Raw genomic sequence first — 19,277 nt, 5'->3', positions numbered from 1 at the left:
GGTGAGAAGAAAGAAAAGGCACGACTGAGTAATCATTCATCAAAACAGCTGCCTTTCTACTATAACCTAAAACAGAAACCTCTCGCTCTCTACGAGGTAGAGATAAAAACTGAAAGCTTATTTCTCCTCAATCTGCAAGCCTCCGTGGCGCAATCGGCTAGCGCGTTCGGCTGTTAACCGAAAGGTTGGTGGTTCGAGCCCACCCGGGGGCGGCTATTATTTTACCGGAGTGTGGATCTGCATAAATTTGGGTTGAAAGTAGCGAGTAATGAATTCAAGGTACATATAGTGGTGAATGTTTTTCTTTTTTTTTTTAAATTTTAGCTGTTTTGCAACGGACAGTTATTATGCAGAGAATGTTTGTGTTTTATTTCGATGGCATTCCTTATGCATAGCTTGAATTAAGTAATCAAAATATTTTTAAACACCAAATTTTTAATAAATTAAAGCTATGATTACAATCTTTAAAAAAATCACACTAAGCTCACATTATCATTTTTCAAAGTAATTATAAGTTTAAAGTTTAATCCTAGAAGATCTGTTTAATCCTCTAATCTAGATCTAATCAGTCCATCTTCTATTACTATTATTAGAGACTAGCCGTCATTAGCAATTAGCTTATTCATTATAAATATTGGACAATGCCAATTGCGTTAATATTCTTATACGCAGTTTTTTATGCAGGCTCTTCTTTTAAGTATATTTAAATATTAAATTGTGTTAAACATTAAAAATGTATTTTAGAAGACTTATGAATATTCTTTCCATTAAGTGCATTCACGTGATATTACTGTTGAATGAAAAATATAACTTCTAAGTCCTTTTACATGTAGCTGTGTGTTGTTTTGCGTTAACAGAATTGTGTTGAATCAAAAACTGATTGAGATTTTAGACATACATTGTAAGAATAAGTTAGACTTCATTATAGATCCATGATCATATCTCTAATTTGAGTTTCAGTGTAGAAGGGAAAGGTTGAAAACTCAATAAATACTATGAGGTTATAGCTAAATTCACAAGCCAAAAGAAAATATAATAAAAGGTAATAGAATCATGCACATTCAGAGATGTGAGAATACATTCGAGTGTATTAACTAAATACTTAATTTAGCAAATATCTTAAAGTACATTTAACGTTTTTTTTTTAAAGAAAGGACCGAAAAGAAAAAAATACGGATTATAAAACTCAAAAAATACTTAAAAATATTATTTAATAAATCTTTACTACTATTGTGATGAATGATTTATTCCGATTATTTTTATTCTAAATATAACATTTCTAATAAATATAAAACTACTGTACTGTTATTTTAAAATCAGTGGCATGAGAGGGGGGGGGGAGGACAAGGGCATGTAGAGCGTCTAAGCGGGCTATAGTTTGTTCATCACTGTTTGAATGGATTTTGTGCGGGTTTAATAAAAAATTCAGTCTATTGCATTAAGAAAGAACAAGTTCTAACTATTCAGGCGATAATATAATTTTAAGCATCAAACCATAAAATAGAATGAGCAATAAATAAAAAAAAATTATCACCATTGCTAAGGTCTAAAGTTAAATGTTAATTGTAACTGGCTCTAAAGAGCAATAAAAAACAAACAAGAAAAATTTTATTTATTATAAATTTTTATTGTACACTACTCAACATTAAAAGAAGTAGATAGCATCGTCCTACTATAATTTTAATACTGAGAAGTATCTTAAGATACAGTGAAAAGGTTTAAATTCTATTGCAACAATTTAAAATATTTTTTATAAAAAATACTCTTAAGGAATTGCTAAAATTAGAGAAAAATATTTTTAACAAATAATTACTATGATTCAAAAATTAATTTTTTGAATTGTAAACAAACATCGTTTAATGAATTTCCCGAAATATATGTTAATAAATTAAAATTTCGAAAACGAATCTAACCACGGTACAGATTACTACAGTAGCGGATTTTAGATTAAGCAGCTGCCCAGCACCAATAAAGGCAAAAAAGACAAAAAAATTTCGATTTTTAAAAAATTATTAATTTTTTGCGAATTAAATAAATCCTTAAAGGATTGCAAATTTTATAAATTATGAAATATTAGAATAATATTAGTTACTTTGCAAGATATACTTACTTAGATTTCACCTATTGTATTACGTTAATTTTGTTATTACAGTATTTATTAACATTGAATTCACGCTTGAATACTATTTTATAGAAATGTGGCTACCTTGCTGGTCATGAGTCACAAAAATAACTAAGTTATATATTTTCGCAAAAATTGCTAAACATAATAAAACTAACCTAAAATAAATCTTTAGCAAGCTGATTAAGTTAAAAATGTGTTGAAACGTGGTTTGACCATTACCAAACTGAAGATTTTATTAAAAAAGAAGCCTCCTAAAATCCATTGCCAAAAAAAAAAAAAAAAAAAAAAAAAAACACAAAAAAAAAACTAAATCTGACCAATGGATTACAATTCTACCAAATTTAGTAACTGTATTTCCAACTGCAAATAGATAAACATTTTGATGATCATCTTACAAAAAGTGTAGTATTTTTAGGATTTAGGGCTTCCTTCCATCTAGTTTTGATAAAACACCTTTTTTTAAATTCAGATACCTCAGTGAATTTAAAGACTACAAAATTTCAGGATTATAATTAATATTAAAAATTTATGCTTACATATTATTTGTATGGTAATTATAATGATATAAGTTGTTTATCTAGTTGTGTATATCTATAAATTAGGGTTATAATTTATATCTTTTCGAAATAAAAATTAACAGTTCATATTTATATCAGTCAAAAAGTATTCACGAAATAAAACAAACACTCAACTTTATATCTAACAAAGCACATAAAGTTCAATATTTCATTTGCAAAATTTGGTGTTGAAATATATATATATATATATATATATATATATATATATATATATATATATATAATAAAATTATTTATTATATAAATAAATAAATGCTCGAATAAAATCTTCATGTCCATCTCATAAAGCTCAATATTTTAATTGACAAACTTGGACATTAAAAAAAGAGATATAGATGTCGATAATAAAGAAGAAGAATACCTATTAGATGAAGTTTGAAAGAAATTTTGCAGTTTAATTTCTGTATTCTGTCTCTTTCTTTCTCTCTCTCTTTTTTTGAATTAAGTCAATAAATGTGCATTATCTCAATACCACTCTATTAACTCTCATACCACGGATATTCAATTACATATCAATCATTTCACTCAGCTTGGTGGGTTTGGCTATTATGACATGCATAATATAATGGGTTCAAAAAGTAATATATAAAGAATGCGAGATTGGACTAAATCTCTAATCTACATATACAGTGGCTAAAAAAAACTGAGAATACACCTTATTTTTATTTGATAAATCTGACTTTCAATATAAATAACTCATTACCGAGGAAAGCAAGCATGTTTTTATTTTTACCCATAACAAATGGTTTAATTTAAAGTAAAAATAAAGAAAAATCAATGAAAAACTTTTAAATTGAAAAATTTCGGAAGGATTTTAAATAAACATACTCAGATTTTTGCCTCAAAAAATTGAGAGTACACCAATGAAATTTTTGCAATATCTCGCATAGAAACAAAGTGTCACTGTTAAGTTGCATGTCTTTTGGTTCCTATAATGGCCTCTAAACGTCGTGGTGCTGCTTCGACCAATTTTTTAGCGGTATCTGAAGATATTTTATCCCATTCTTCTTGCAACACTTGTTTTAAATAGGTTTTGCTTTTAATTTTGTGTTTTTGAGCCACTTTTTCGAGTATGGCCCATAAATATTTGATGGCATTGATGTCGGGGTACTGTGGTAGTGTGTGTAACTGCTGTTTGCAATGAAATGACAACATATTTTGACATTACTTGCATTCTGTGTGGGGTCGTTGTCCTGCTGGGAAAGGGGATTTCAGTTTAAACCCACATTTATAACACTTCCCTTTAAATTGCTGCTACCATATGGTTCTTCCAACATGTTGCAGAAACTTTTCAAATCATAAGCAAAAGTGTAAGTGCTGAAACTATGCGAAATGACATTAGACAAGCTGGATATAAAAGTCACATTGTTAGAGAGAAACCGTTCCTCAGCTTGCAAATTCTGATAAAGCATTTAAAGTTTGCAAAAACTCATTAATTGAAGACAAATTACTTTTGAAAGAAAGTTATATCAATTAATGGAAGAAAACTCAGCATTTCTGGCAGTGACAGCCATCGTACTGTATGCAGAAAGTCTAATACTGCTTTGGATCCAAAAAATTTACGTCCTATAGGTAAACATGGTGGTGACTAAGTCATGAATTCGGGTTGCACGGCTTCATCCGGTGTAGGAAATTTAATTCTTATAGATGGCATTATAAATAATATGGTTTACTTGGATATACTTCACAGCAATCTAAAGGAAAGTGCTAAAAATTTGGGTTTAGATGGGAATTTCATTTTACAGTAGGGCAACGACCCCAAACAGAATGCAAATAACGTCAAAATATGGTGTATTTTTCATTGCAAACAGCAGTTACACACACTACCACAGTACCCCGAAATCAATGCCATCAAATATTTGTGGGCCATACTCGAAAAAGTGGCTCAAAAACACAAAATTAAAAGCAAAACCTATTTAAAACAAGTGTTTCAAGAAGAATGGGATAAAATATCTTCAGATACCGCCGAAAATTGGTCGAAGCGGTACCACGACGTTTAGAGGCCATTATAGGAACCAAAAAACATGCAACTTAACAGTGACACTTTGTTTCTATGCGAGATATTGCAAATATTTCATCGATGTACTCTCAATTTTTTGAGGCAAAAATCTGAGTATGTTTATTTAAAATGCTTCCGAAATTTTTCAATTTAGAAGTTTTTCGTTGATTTTTCTTTATTTTTACTCTAAATTAAGCCATTTGTTATGGGTAAAAATAAAAACATATTTGCTCATCTCGGTAATGTGTTATTTATATTGAAAGTCAGATTTATCAAATAAAAGTAAGATGTACTCTCAATTTTTTGAGCCACTGTATAAAAACAAACTGCTTAAATATTTGTTCTTCATAAAATAGCAAATTATTGAATATATATAATTTTTTTTTTCAAATCTTGTCCACTAGTACTTTGCAGTATGAGGAAGGGTTTCACGGAACTTTCATAATAATTAATTAAAAGTTAATTTTTTATTAGTTATAAACTATTTTTCTACTGTGGAAACCCAGCTTAAGCAGCAAATAGCATGGCAACGCCCAAAGTAGTTTAGTAAACCAATTTTAAAATAGACAAAATATGAGAAGGAAATATATTTAAAATATGATTTATTTTACTTTATTGGTATTGGATAATGTCTCTTTAACATGGAATTTGTTTTGAAATTTTTCGCATACAATTATATTAATATTTTTAATTATTAGTAATTTTTAATATGCATACGATTGATATATAGTATATACATTTCAGTAAATGACCAATTCATTCCAAGATTGTATAACAAAACGTTTATCAACATTCCTTTAATGGTATCTCACTCTTAAAGGTACTACATTCCTTTAAAATTAAGTTTCATGCAACTTAATTTGTTTACTGTATTAAACAGCTAGTATTTTCAATCAATAATATCATCATTATATTTGTATTTAACATTTTATTTTATTCTTCATATTTTAATAGCTAGTCTTTTATCAAAAGAATTACAATTATATTTAATTAACATATTATATGCCACATCTATCTCATTTATACAGAAATTTTAATAATGTTTAAAATTTTCAATTTAATATTTTATTGGTGAGAAAAAGCTATGAAAAAGGGATGCATAATTAAAACTACTAACAAAAACTCTATCGCAAAAGGTATTTTAAATGTCAAATTTATAGCAGAATAGAATTCGAAATTTTTTTTAAATTCCTGAATAAAATTTAACGACAAATATTGGAATGAGCTTGTTAGAAAGATTGACACAGCATTTAATTTTTTTAAAAAATAAAACATTCTTTTCTATTTTTAATGGAATACAAATGGATTGGAAATCAAAATTATAAAGCAAACGATTTTTTGTTCTTACATTTTAATGAAATAGGTTTTTTAAAATTATTTTTTCATAAATTGTTATTGATAGTTCGTCTGCAAATAAGTTCTTTATACTGCATTCTTTTTATGCAATTATAGATATTTTTTATTTTCTTTGAATATTTTTATTACTGAAGCATTTGAATTCTTCTTCGTCATTTATTCTTGTTCTCATTCGATTCTCTAACAACAATAATCATTCATGAGAAGTTACACCTCGCCATGTTATTCAATCAATTATGAATAACAGAACAATCTGTTTTATGACTAATAATTCTGGCTAATCTACCATTTTTAAACAACGTATTCTTTAGCAAAGTGATTGTTATCATCGCAACCTTTGATGATAGGAACACAATTGCAACTAAGATTATTATTTATCCCCTTCATTTCGTCACGTGGAATAGAATAAACTAATCTTATCAGGAAACTGTAAAAGAAGGCGGTTTCACATTCGATTAGCACCAAACTGATGACTTTTATCGCAGAATACCTGTTTGAATGGAAAGTAAAATTAAACCACCATCTTTGGATTCTTTTCAAATGTGGGAACAGGTTTGAATGGATTTGACGTTCTTTAAAGAATATTAATGAAACAAATGGCTTACGTGACTGAATTCGTCAGACATCATACGATGATTCAAGATTAGAAGAATGCACTTTGGGGAAATTTTGATAGGAAGCAAATTTATTTAAATTTTCATGAAATTTCATAAGCATTTATGTGTTGGAACATTATTGGTACTTCATATGCATTAATAATTAAATATTTAAATTATTTTTATGCTTAGAAATAATGCAAAAAATAATTTTAAAATTATTTCAAAAACTTTCACAAAATTAATTATTCAAATCAGTAGTGGAATCCGAATGCAAATGAAGTCAAGATTAATCAATTTAGTGCAAAATGTATTTTAAAATTAAAATATTGCTAGCATCATTTAACCCATTATAATTCTCTAGGAAATATTTTAGTTACTATTCCATAACAATGAAAAACTATGATATAATTAATTTTATTTGTAGTTATATATCTACTAATAATAAATAAGTGTGTGTGTTTTGGTGCTTTATAGATTAGACCTTTTGATCAAGAATTGTGAAACTTATATTAAATAAATTTTGTAGATGAATTAATAGATACAAAGAGAATAAATAAAGGAAATATGCATCGTGAGGCGATTTTTCATTTGAAATTTTAATTAGGACTGCAATTAAATAAAATTTAACTAGTTTGGAATTTTTACTTGATAATTTACAAAAATACTTATTGCATATAAAGTTTTGATATTTTGATCTTAAATTTCAATGAATTGGTTGGTTATAAGGTAATATGCCTCAAAAACTCTTTAGATATTTATTTTCTTTTCACTGCAGATAAATAGAAACGGAAGGTTTGTCAAATATTCAATTAAATTTAAGTTTGGAATATGCTATCTGTTTTTCAATAGGTTTACTGGGGAGACGTGATGTTAGTGTACGGAATAAGTTAAATGACATGCGCAGTGCTGTTCAATAGATATCTTTAATGCTTTATGAATAATTTTAATCACGAAAATAACACAGCATTTATCAGTGAAAATTTCTTCCAAATATTACTTTGTCTATCATCTTGATATTTCAGCATGCAGTATATTTATTAAACATAAGAAACCGATTTTTTTTTATTTATGAAAAAAAGTACAAAATTTAAATACAATTAATTTTGATAGAAAAAAAACACATTCTACTTTGGTTTTAAACGAAAAAAAAAAAAAAAAAAGGCTAGACTAGCGATATTTCTTTCTAGAATGAATTTGAATGAAATTTTTTCATGGAAATGAAACATGAAATGCTCGATTGAAATTTTTTTCATGGAAAGATATTTCTTAATTCAAAAAGAGGAAATAATCACAAAATAACAATTCCTATTGTAAGCATTCATTATTTAGTTAGATACTGAAGTATGTGAATTGTTGTATATCATGTTTTAAGAGGCGTCGATGGTTTCACTTTTGAAACAATAGATTTCGAATGAAGGTGGAAAAAATCGTCCGCTATAGTTAGATTTTTTTTTTTATTGATGACTTTCTAGATCTATTGATAAGAAGCTTTTGCAACTGAAATCTTATTTTGTTTTATCAGCTTTTCAATATTTTTCTTTAAAAAAATATTTAATCAATATTTCGAGTATTTACCTTGGAAAAAACGTGGGTAAAACATTTGATGGAATTCATTCCGATTCTCGAATTCAGATCCAAATTACAAGACATTAAACACTTAATGAAGTTTCTATTTTAAGGTGCAGCAGGATTCACCCAATTCCTTAAATAAAAATATTTCAGTTAAGAAATAAAGCAAGAACTAGCTTTAGAAAATTGATGATAATATAGATTAAAATATGTTAATAATTTTTTAAAAATAATATATGGATTTTTTTTATCAATATACAGGGTGTTTATAAAGTCCCGGACCCATTTTGATGTTTAATAACTCATAAAATAATGAAGATATAAACAAACTTATGGCATTTATTGATGGAATAACTCATATATTTTCCTTTTCAGGTTTGAATATTTTTACTTTTGTAAATATCGTCTGCGCGTGGGGTTAATTTCAGATAATTTCATTTTTCAGTCTAAATATCTGTACTTTTCTAAATATCGTCTGCTTATTAATTGCATTTTTCTCTCTTTTGTTTTTGGCAACTATTGCAATGTTATGTTTACTTTTGATGTGTTTGTTCTATGTAGTACTTTTGTATGTGATGTTTTATTCGAGCGGATATTAAGGAGAATGCATACACCATAAGAGAAAGCACAGATTTTATGGTGGTTCATAGAAACGAAATCGATAGTGCAAGCACAGAGAACTTTTAGAAGAATTTTCTAAAAAGATCCTCCATTCAGAAACAGCATCTTGCGGTGGAAAAAGAATTTTCTAGAAATTGGGAGTATCGCAGATAAGAAACGTTCCGGAAGTCCTTGCACAAGTGATTTTGATGTTGAGCGTGTCAGAGAGACATTTTTACACAATCCTAGAATATCTGTGAGATCAGCGGCAACAGAATTGGATATGCCAATTTCGACGGTGTACAAGGTTATTAAGAAAAAATAAAGACTGCATGCATACAAAGTTCAAATTGTTCAAGTTTTGGAACCTAACGATAGGCCTAGGAGGATGGCCTTTGCAACAGATATGCTAAGGAGGATAGAAGATGATGCTGATTTTCTGAAGCGCATAATGTTCACCGATGAAGCATCCTTTCATGTTTCTGGCATTGCTAATCACCATAATGTGCGCATATGGGGATCTGAAAACCCCCCTGAATACCGTGAGGCACAAAGGAATTCCCCAAAGGTTAATGTGTGGTGCGGACTAATGCACGACAGAGTCATTGGGCCTTTCTTTTTTAAAGAAAAGACGGCCTCATCAGTCGTATACTTAGACATGTTGGAAAACTTCGTATTTCCACAACTAGAAGAGTAATGAATGACAATTTTCCAGGAAGATGGATTGGGCGGGGAGGTCCAATTCCTTGGCCACCCAGATCACCTGACATAACGCCGTTGGACTTTTTCCTTTGGGGGTTTGTAAAAGACAACGTTTTCAGGAGGAAAGTGTCGAACATTGATGATCTAAAAGCTAGATTTAAAACCGCAATAGGCTCTGTTAATGCCGACATGCTTGCCGCTACCTGGCGTGAAATTGACTATCGACTTGATATTCTCCGTGCGACGAAGGGGGCACACGTGGAAGTTCATTGAGAAGGGTCATGAAACTTTTTGAGTCTATTTAACCGTTTATGTTATTAATTTTAATCTATCTTTATTATTTTATGAGTTATTAAACATCAAAATGGGTCCGGGACTTTATAAACACCCTGTATATTACATAACGAATGCAATTTCAGGCAACAGAAAAGAGATAGAGAAGTAAAAACAATATTTTTCATGACACATTTTTCTCGCAGACGATAATTTACTCAAAGAGAATTCCACATTATGAAATATTTTAACATAATATTTATAAGCTGGCATACTAGTGTACATTCCGTCATACGGCATGCGTGATGCAACACACATGATGGAAAAAATTATTCAAAAACTGTACAATGCAGATTAATAGACTAAGAGTTACTAAATGTGAAATTTATTTATTTATTTGGTAGCAAATGTTCATTTAGAAAAGTTTTTTTTTTCAAAATTTTAATCAAATTTTATATTAAAATGTAATCGAAATTTAAAAATTCTTCCCATTTTTCATCAAATATAAAATTATAAATTTGTAATAATGCTTCACTGCACATAAGTCTCCTAATTAGGAAGATAGTTTTAGAGTAAAAGCTGCTGAGTGAATGCTGAGTCTATGACCCCCGACTTTGGTGACCATTTGGCGACTTGGCGATAAAGAATGCCATATTTTCAAGAATCTTGAGGGTAGTTCCATTTGGATTCTGTTTCCGATGCTTGTTTGAGAACAATCGATATCCTGCCACAGGAACTACAGAAAGCAGAGACGAACCGAAAGTCTAGTCCGTCTAATTGAGCTCAAGCGAGTATTTGAGCGAATTTCTCCCACGTGTTTTCTCTGAGCGCTTTGTGCTATTGCGGTTGTTTAGTAGCGATTTGCAGCTTGTATGTTATTGAACTTTGCAAGTAGTCGATGCAAAATTGTAGCAGGCGATGCAAGACAATGGATGCATCACCTGTGTTTTGTTACTTGTGACGTCGTGTAGAATAAAGAGTCGTTATTCGTTACTGATAATATTGGATTTTTCACCATGCAACTTACGAACAGATTTAGGGGATTTTTCATAAACAAATTATGACATCATAGCCGTTTTTACCCTATTTTAAAATTCCAAAAATTAGTTTTTCAATTATGCAACTTTAACTTTTTTTTTCTAATTTCATTAAACATTTACATTTTTTTTTTTTTTTAGATTTTACAGGAGTGTGACATTACGTTTTTAGATTTATACCTACTCGCATTCTAACTGTATTAAATATATTTTTTATACTTCCTCGTATAGTAATATAGAAAAAATATAGTAATCGTTTAAAAATTCGAACTCGTGATTTTGAGAAATCTCCACGTTTTAAACTTCCCCGAAATAAAAAAAAAAACACATTTTTAAAATATGTCTGTCTGTGACAAAGATAACTCAAAACAGTATTGAGCTACTCAGATGAAATTTAGTATACGATCTTTATACCAAATTTGTAGATTTATATCAAATTTTGCCTGCCCATCCTCCTCTTTGAACATAAATAAACACGATAACTACAAAATGAAGAGAGGTAGATGGGTAAAATTCTGCACACAGATTTGACATCTATACTTACGAAATTTTAAACCAAATCCAAAAAGGGATTCACAGTCTTTCCGCCTGTACTTTTAGAAACATGCAGATGCGATAACTCAAATACACAATGTTTTAAACATATCATATTTGGTATGGGATTTCGTGACTACAAGTATAGTTTTGTGTCCTATTTTTGCTTGATTCGGTCGGGGAAAACGCGTCTGAAGCACAAATTCGGTTTTCGGATATTAATCGCGTGCCAGAAATTAATCGCCAAAAAACACTCGACGGCACGATAAATTAAGTAAAAATCTAAATTCATACCGAAGGTTAATATTAAGTAATTATTGTATGCTAAAGCCATACAAGACGTTTTTCTAGGATAACGCCATTATTAGAGTGCATGCTAGAAAGTTTTAGGGAGACTACTCTGTGTGTATGTGTGTTCACGTTATCATTATGAGGCAACCAAGATTAAATTTAAAAAATAAAATTGAGGCAGATGGAGCAAGTATAAAACTTTATCATATTACGACGTGTCGGACTAGAGATTTGAATCTTTTGTACATTCTTTTTGCATTTCAGGGGGCCTAGTGGTAAGGTCTCAGCTTGTGAGCCGTAGGGTTTCAGGTTCGAGACCCGATTCCACAGAAGAACCGTTTTGTAAGGGGGTCTGCTGCACGTTAAATCCGTCATGCAATACGTCCTCCAGCTGGCGTGGACAGGGGGATGCCAGCTCAGGTGTCGTCATCTGACCGCGGTTCAAAATTAAGAAGTTCGTCCCAAAATATCCCTAGAGTTGATTTACAACGGGACATTAATATAACTAAACTAAACTAACTTTGCATTTCAGCTTATTTCGTTCATACAGATTCGAAATCGTTACATCTTTATTTAAAGGTGTGACTGTACTCTTATCCCAATACTCTTAGGTATCATATATAATGAGAAAGAGACTATAAAAAAATATTATTTGAGTCCAACAGAAATTCCTTCACACTTTTATGTTGTTTGTAACGGAGACTATTGCCTTTGCGTTGCTAATTCATTGCAAGTAACAATTGTATTCGGTATTAAGCTGCAAAAACATTGGAATCATACTATAATAATTTTCCTTTATCATTGAAAAATAATATTAGAATTATTAAATAATTTAAGTCAGAATTGTTTTAAATATTTTATTAGGTGATACATTCTGTGTTTGTGGATCTGTTGTTTTTACCTAATGATAGTAATGTTACACTAGACTAAGTTCCAAAAAGGAATTGTTATGTTGAAAAATTATAATTAATCAATTCAGAGTCCAGATAACAATTTCGTAAAGTGCCTGTGAAATTAAATGGAACATCAAAACCTAGCAAGACCACAAAGCCTCACATCAGTGATTGGTTTTTCCAGTTCTCCTTTATAAGAATAGGGTGTGATTTCTGAAGAAACATTCCAAAAATTAGCAGATAGATTATTCTTTTTGCGATAACAGCACTATTCTTTTTCATGTAGTAGCACTTAACATCTGAAAAAGAATCGTATCACCTCATATTAGTAATTGAGACATCGGTAGGGTATACAAAGTTTAGGAGTGGCCGAATGCTTTTAATTGTATTCTTATTTCATGTTTTTATTGTTGGAAATCTAATGTTTGTACAAATAATAATGAATAATATAATGAAGAATTTTGTTACTTTTGATGTTTATTTTATGATATTATAGTGGGTGTGTTGAGATTTTCTAAGGAACTGCCCGATTTTAAATACACTATTTTTAATTTTCACAAATATAGCTACACTACAAAATTTCCAAGGTTTCAAACCGAAAGCATTCGGCGTTACAGCATTCGGCGCAAGAGTTGCGCATAGGGAAAAAGTCAACCTCAGGATGCAGGTATACCGTTCAACTGCTTGTCTTCTGTAAAACGCCACAAGGGGACGCTCTCTGCTCAAGGTTAAAAAGAGGTGCTACAATATGTATTTAATTTATAAGTATGAAGGGATATTTTATATATTTCTAATCCTTTTTATTGAATTCAATGTTTGGATTCGAAAATTAAAATTTAAAGAATATATACCTGTATTAGTGGAAAATTCTCTGACAAATGTTTTTTTTTAATAGAGTAATTAAAATACGGGCTCTTACTACAATAATGATACCTATTTGAACATTAATGTTGTTCAACTAGAATCTTCATATAATTTGCCCTATGTATTTGGCTTTAAAATTGTGAAAAAGAAATAAAATATACTATATTTCCCGCATGCCCAATGAAAATCCATTTTTTTTAAAAAAATATATTCAATTTACTCAAATATATAAAAAAAATTCATTTCAAATTTTAATATAATGCTAATATTTTTTCACATATTCAAAATTTTGTTAAATTTGGTTAAAATTTTGGTAAAAAAACTAAGCAAAAAAAAAAAAAAATCTGGAAGAATGTTAAAAGTTTTTTTAAATTTACACATTTATTATTAAAACTGCTATTTTTACAAAAAATCATTTGAATGTTGCCGACACCAAATAAAATCATAGTTTAAATTTCAAATCAATATCTGATTTCTGTGAAATAGGCTGAACCGAAATCTTATTTTTCTCCATCCATTTCTGCTGGTCCCCTATAGGACCGAATTTTCATAAGTACATTCTTTTAAATGTCTGAAGTTCTAAGAAGTTCGTCCAGTTTTTTTAAAGACATTCGGAAAAATTTGATTACGAAAGAGTAAGAATACCTTTGATTCCATAGTGTATATACATAGTTTTATGGATACTGTCCATAATATTCAATTATTGATGAAATTATCATTATTTTTATCAATAGTTGTCCATAATATTCTTATTACAGTCTATGGATATTTTGATGGATCTTTACTTGCTTATAACTTTTGAAATATTGGACGGATTTTCAAAACATTCTCACCATCGTATGTAGGAGAAAATTCTTTTACAGTAACATATAATTTTTGAAAGTGGAGCAAAGTTTTGCAAGATTTTGAAAGCTCGGATAAGGCCGATAGAAAGATTTGTTTAACTTAAAACAGTCAGTTCCGCTATTTTGAAGAAATTTTTGATGACTCCGTTTAACTATTTATCAATATAGGAAAAGATTTCCATTCTCTTCTAGGGTCACCAATGTGCATGTCGTCCATAATATTCAATTGGGTGGATCCTAGCACAGCCCACCTCTTGGCGTCTTTTTGAATTCTCGCCAAACGAGTGGCGATAACGTTGCCAATTTGGCAAAATAGACGGATTTATGTTTATTTTTGTTTTATTTATTTTATTTTTTATTATATTTATTTTATTTTATTTATTATACTTATTTTTTATTATATTTATTTTATTTTATTTATTATACTTATTTTTTATTATATTTATTTTATTTTATTTATTATTATTTCTGGCCTTCAAGTATCGTTTTTTAATTGAAAAATAATGATAATAACAAATATTCAATTAGTAGCCAACTTGGCGAGATTTCAAATAAGTCGCCAAGAGGTGGGCCCATCTAGGATTTTACCATTCAATTTAATAACTGGTGTAAAAAAACATTTTTATTTGAAGAAAACATTAAGAAAAAGTTTTCGCTAGTTAATGGAATATACATATAAATCTAAAAAAAAAAAAAAAAAAAAGATACGAAGAATAGTTATCTCGTGCATCGCAAGATTAATCCGCTTGCGCGAGCACTCAGCTTAAACTGCGATGTCATCTTGGTGAAAGCAGGAATATCACAGTTTTCTTTTTTAATCAGCTTTGTTAATCAAATGATTTTTTTCATTAGTTAAGAATTCATTAATTTTCCAACAATGCATAATATGCAGATTCAAGTCACCACATCATCTCAGTTTTCTGACAACATGTAAATGATTAGATATAAGGTTCTTCAGCTCAAGTTTCTCCAACCAACAGCTTCAAGGACAATTTTTATGCAAAACACACGCCATAGTTAAATTCTACCGTAGGTCTTTTCTTCAGAGATTCAATTTTGATTTTTCTATTTACAGAATTTATTAATTTTCCAACAATATATTAGAACTACCACATCATGTCAGTTTTCTAACAACATGTAAATGAATAGATATAAGGTTCTTCAGCCCAAGCTATCTCAACCAGCTTCTTCAAATACAATTTTTATGCAGTTGCGTATCAAGACACATGAAATAGTTAAATTCTACAATACGTTTTTTCTTCAGAGATTCAATTTTGAGTTTTATATTTTAACTCTACAGTGCATCATGTAGCTATTTGACTGCACTTTTTAATTTCCATTTCTAGGCTTCACATGATTGTTCCAATGGGCAACAATGAGTGTTTGGAAATCTTTTTATAAATGCTTTTTGATAAACATTTGTAAAAAAGACCGCTATATGGCAATAGCGGTACTATAATTAGATTTAAACTAGAAAGTTGGAAAATACCGCGATGTCTATTGTATGAAAAGTTCTATCGCTAAAAATACCATAAATTTTTTATTTATTTTTGCATTATAAAAAAGAGTATTGGTAAAAAGGGACTTTAACTTTGCATTGCAGATTTGTTATAATGTGACTAGAGTCACTGGGATAGTGTTTATTTCATAATGTAGCGAATTGACACATTTTAATTTTTTTAAAATTTCGTGAAAAAATAATTTAAAATTAAAAAAAAATAATAATGTCCCTAAATCACATGCAATTATTCAAACCACGTATACGTTTTTTGAAAAAATAAATAAATAAATAAAAAGTCACGCATTCTAGGGTTAAAATTTGATGATTCATTGATTCATCAATATTTATGAAAAATTTAAAATAACAGACGAAAAAGAAAAAAAAAAAAAAAAAAAAAAAAGAAGAAGAAGAAGAAGAAAAATTAGCAGATAAGCCATTCCCCAAAAACTTGACTCTTCCCACGATAATTTTTTTCACCTCCTCAAGACGTCATCTGGAAAGAGTTAGAACGTTGAAATTGAAGTTGTAGTGCATTTAAAAGAGATCTGGAACAGTCGTCTGATCCCGTGCCAGGTCGTTCTAAAAGCCCGCCCGCCTTCATGCAAATGTCCACTCGCATATTATGACGAGAGACGTCTTCGCGTAAAATGTTACGACTGGGGAGCAGGTGCCGGTGCTATTTCCGACTCTTCACTCCCGCTTTTCTTTCTAAGGCATGGAATCAAGTAAAACTCGGTTATTTTGAGAGAGAACCAGAATAGTTTTTCATCCTTACTCCTTCACCCCGAGCTCTCTGTCGCTTCCCGAGATCTGATGATGAGTCATTACCTTCATCCGAAGTATTTTCATTTCCTTTCTTTCTGTTCATTGGGACACGTACCTAAGGGAAAGGGTGAAGCAACGCTGTTGTTGTGTATAGTAAATGCTTTCTGCACTCTTTGCAGATAAGTGGATAAAGTGGTGGGATGATCCAACTGCGCGTGCAACGGTGAGAGAATAGCAAATTTGCTTACAAATCCTGCGTAGACAGGACATTTAAATGCCCCTATTTTTATTTTTTCTTTAAGTGTTGTAATCTTCTAAAATTTCAACTCGAGATTTTGATGAAACTCCACGCTTTAGATCGCAATGAGCTAGGGGAAAAAAAAAAAGTGAAACGGTCTCGCCAAAACTAACTCTCTAATACAACTGTCATGCCAGAGAACGCCTTATACGGCATTGCCGTACAATAGTTAAGAAATATTGACCTTTGGCTTGAATTTAGCATTTTTACTGAGTCTGTCGTGTCACCCTTGGCGAGTTATTTAGCGATTAATCCCTGACATGTGATTAATAGTATCCGAAAATCGAATTTATGTTTTAGATATATTTTTCACAACAGATTGAAACACAGATTTGGCGCAAAATTGCACTTGTAGTCACAAAATCCCATATCAAATTTAAAATATTTCTCATAGCGATTTAGAATTAAAGCGTTTACTTGTTTATGGAAGTACAAACCAACAGATAGTCAACCACTGGTTGGATTTCGCTAAAAATTTAATATGTGCCTACACTACCGATGTTAAATATGTGTACCGAATTTTATCTATCTAGCTCTCTTCGTTTTGTAATTATCTTGTTAACTTATATTCGAGTTGCTGGACAGATGGACTTCCTCTGAAGAGATTTTATTCAAAATCTGTCCGAAATCTGCAAGTTTGGTGTGAAGACCATATACCAAATTTCAATCATCTAGCTGAAAGCGTTTTTGAGTTATCTTTGTCAGAGACAAACAGAAGAACATGTTCCACAAATGCGTTTTTCGAACTTAGGGAGGTCTGAAACGTGGAGATTCGTAAAAATGTTCCAGTTCGAATTTGACGATTTCTATACTTTCTCTACACAACGTAAACGAGAAAGTAAAAATACATGTTCGGAGTTATGTCAATCTGTGAATACATTAACTCAAAAATATTTTGAGTACGAGAGGTGAAATTTGATAAATGATGTTTACATTAAATTTATAGATTTCTATTAAATTTTTAAATAAATCCATTCAGAAGAAGTATGTCTATCTGGCTTAGTATAAGTTAGCATGACGACAACAGAGCAAAGAGAGCTATATGGATAAAATTTGACAAACAGATTTAACATCTAACAATTAGATATTTTTCAAATTAGAATTAACTCTGTCAGTCTCTATTTTCATACCATATAAATGCGAACCGTCTTTAGGAGCGAAAGGGTTAAAATATTGGCAAAATCCAATAACGAGTGCCTTACCTCAACTACTGTTTTTACAGTTTTTATTTCATATGAAAACTCATGACCTTAAGAAAATATATCAGCGGTCACTTGTTAAGTACCTGTTTGCAAGAGAAATTTCCAACAAAACAAAAACAATCCTTCACTCTGTATGGAAAAAATCATTGATATTGTTTCCCGCTCCTTGATACATTATTAGTGTTATTTTGGGCTCCCTTATTTTACACATTCTATTTTTAAGAAATATTATAAAACAAAACTTTAACAATAAGACCGATTTCACCAATTGTACCTTGCAAGCATAACTAAGCTATATGAGCATATATGAGCTATCAGAAGGCTCTATGTTTATTGTATGAATATATTTTAATATATTTTCCTTCCATCTGGTGTAATAAGATGTAGTTATTTAAATATGGTTGACATTAATAAATTAGAGCTATTAATAATATTTTATTTTTATAATTTCCCTAGTATTTTATTATTCCTAGAATTTGTATTCTTTTCAAGATTGTTTATATGACAGTTAGGAAGCTTTTTATATGACAGTTTTCAGCCAGCCTTCTTGTCGATCCTATCAGCTTAGCATTCTGATAGCTTCCTAATCTGCCTGAAATACAACCGAAATAAAGCTTAAAAATATAATTTGATGCAAACAGCAACACACAAGCAACAAATCGCATTAAAAACCGCAACAACACAAAGCACTCAGAGAGAACTTGCTGGAGACCAACACACCAAAGGGAAAAATTCATTGGATGACTCTGCTTCGATTTGAAACCTTCTCTTCTCGTCTCTATGCCACAACCTTTTATAGCTCCTTCTATAAAGCATTGAACAAAAGTGAAACTCGGGTCCTAACAGAGATATCTTCGAAATTCTAGAATATTCGGAATCCTTCATTCTTATCACCAAATCGCCAGAAGGCCGCTTTTCAATGACCCAGCATCCATTCAGTATCCGTTAAAGATGTCGGCAAAACTCTCTTTATTACCAGGAAACCAACTGTACAGGAAGGCCATACCCAAAATTCGTAGCAATACACAGGGTGTTTATTTAGTCCTGGACCCATTTTGATGTTTAATAACACATAAAATAATAAAGATAGATTAAAATTAATAACATAAATGGTTAAATAGACTAAAAAAGTTTCATGACCCTTGTCAATGAACTTCCACGTGTGCCCCCTTCGTCGCACGGAGAATATCAAGTCGATAGTCAATTTCACGCCAGGTAGCATCTTCTATCCTCCTTAGCATATCTG

The 19,277-nt window shown here is 30.3% G+C and overlaps 1 protein-coding gene and 1 non-coding gene across 2 annotated transcripts in view; one reads left to right on the top strand and one right to left on the bottom strand.

Moving 5' to 3' along the window:
* The window catches only part of LOC129961629 (uncharacterized), a 114,806-nt gene that overhangs the window by 85,345 nt on the left and 10,184 nt on the right, over nt 1-19,277 (bottom strand). The window lies entirely within an intron of this gene.
* Trnan-guu (transfer RNA asparagine (anticodon GUU)) lies at nt 139-212 on the top strand. The gene has a single exon. It is a non-coding gene; the product is annotated as a tRNA-Asn (tRNA).

The sequence above is a fragment of the Argiope bruennichi genome, chromosome 1, assembly GCF_947563725.1.
Source record: "Argiope bruennichi chromosome 1, qqArgBrue1.1, whole genome shotgun sequence".
In the NCBI taxonomy this organism is placed as follows: domain Eukaryota; kingdom Metazoa; phylum Arthropoda; class Arachnida; order Araneae; family Araneidae; genus Argiope; species Argiope bruennichi.
The sequence above is the reverse complement of the archived record's forward strand: the minus strand, read 5'-3'. Positions and strand labels throughout refer to the sequence as shown.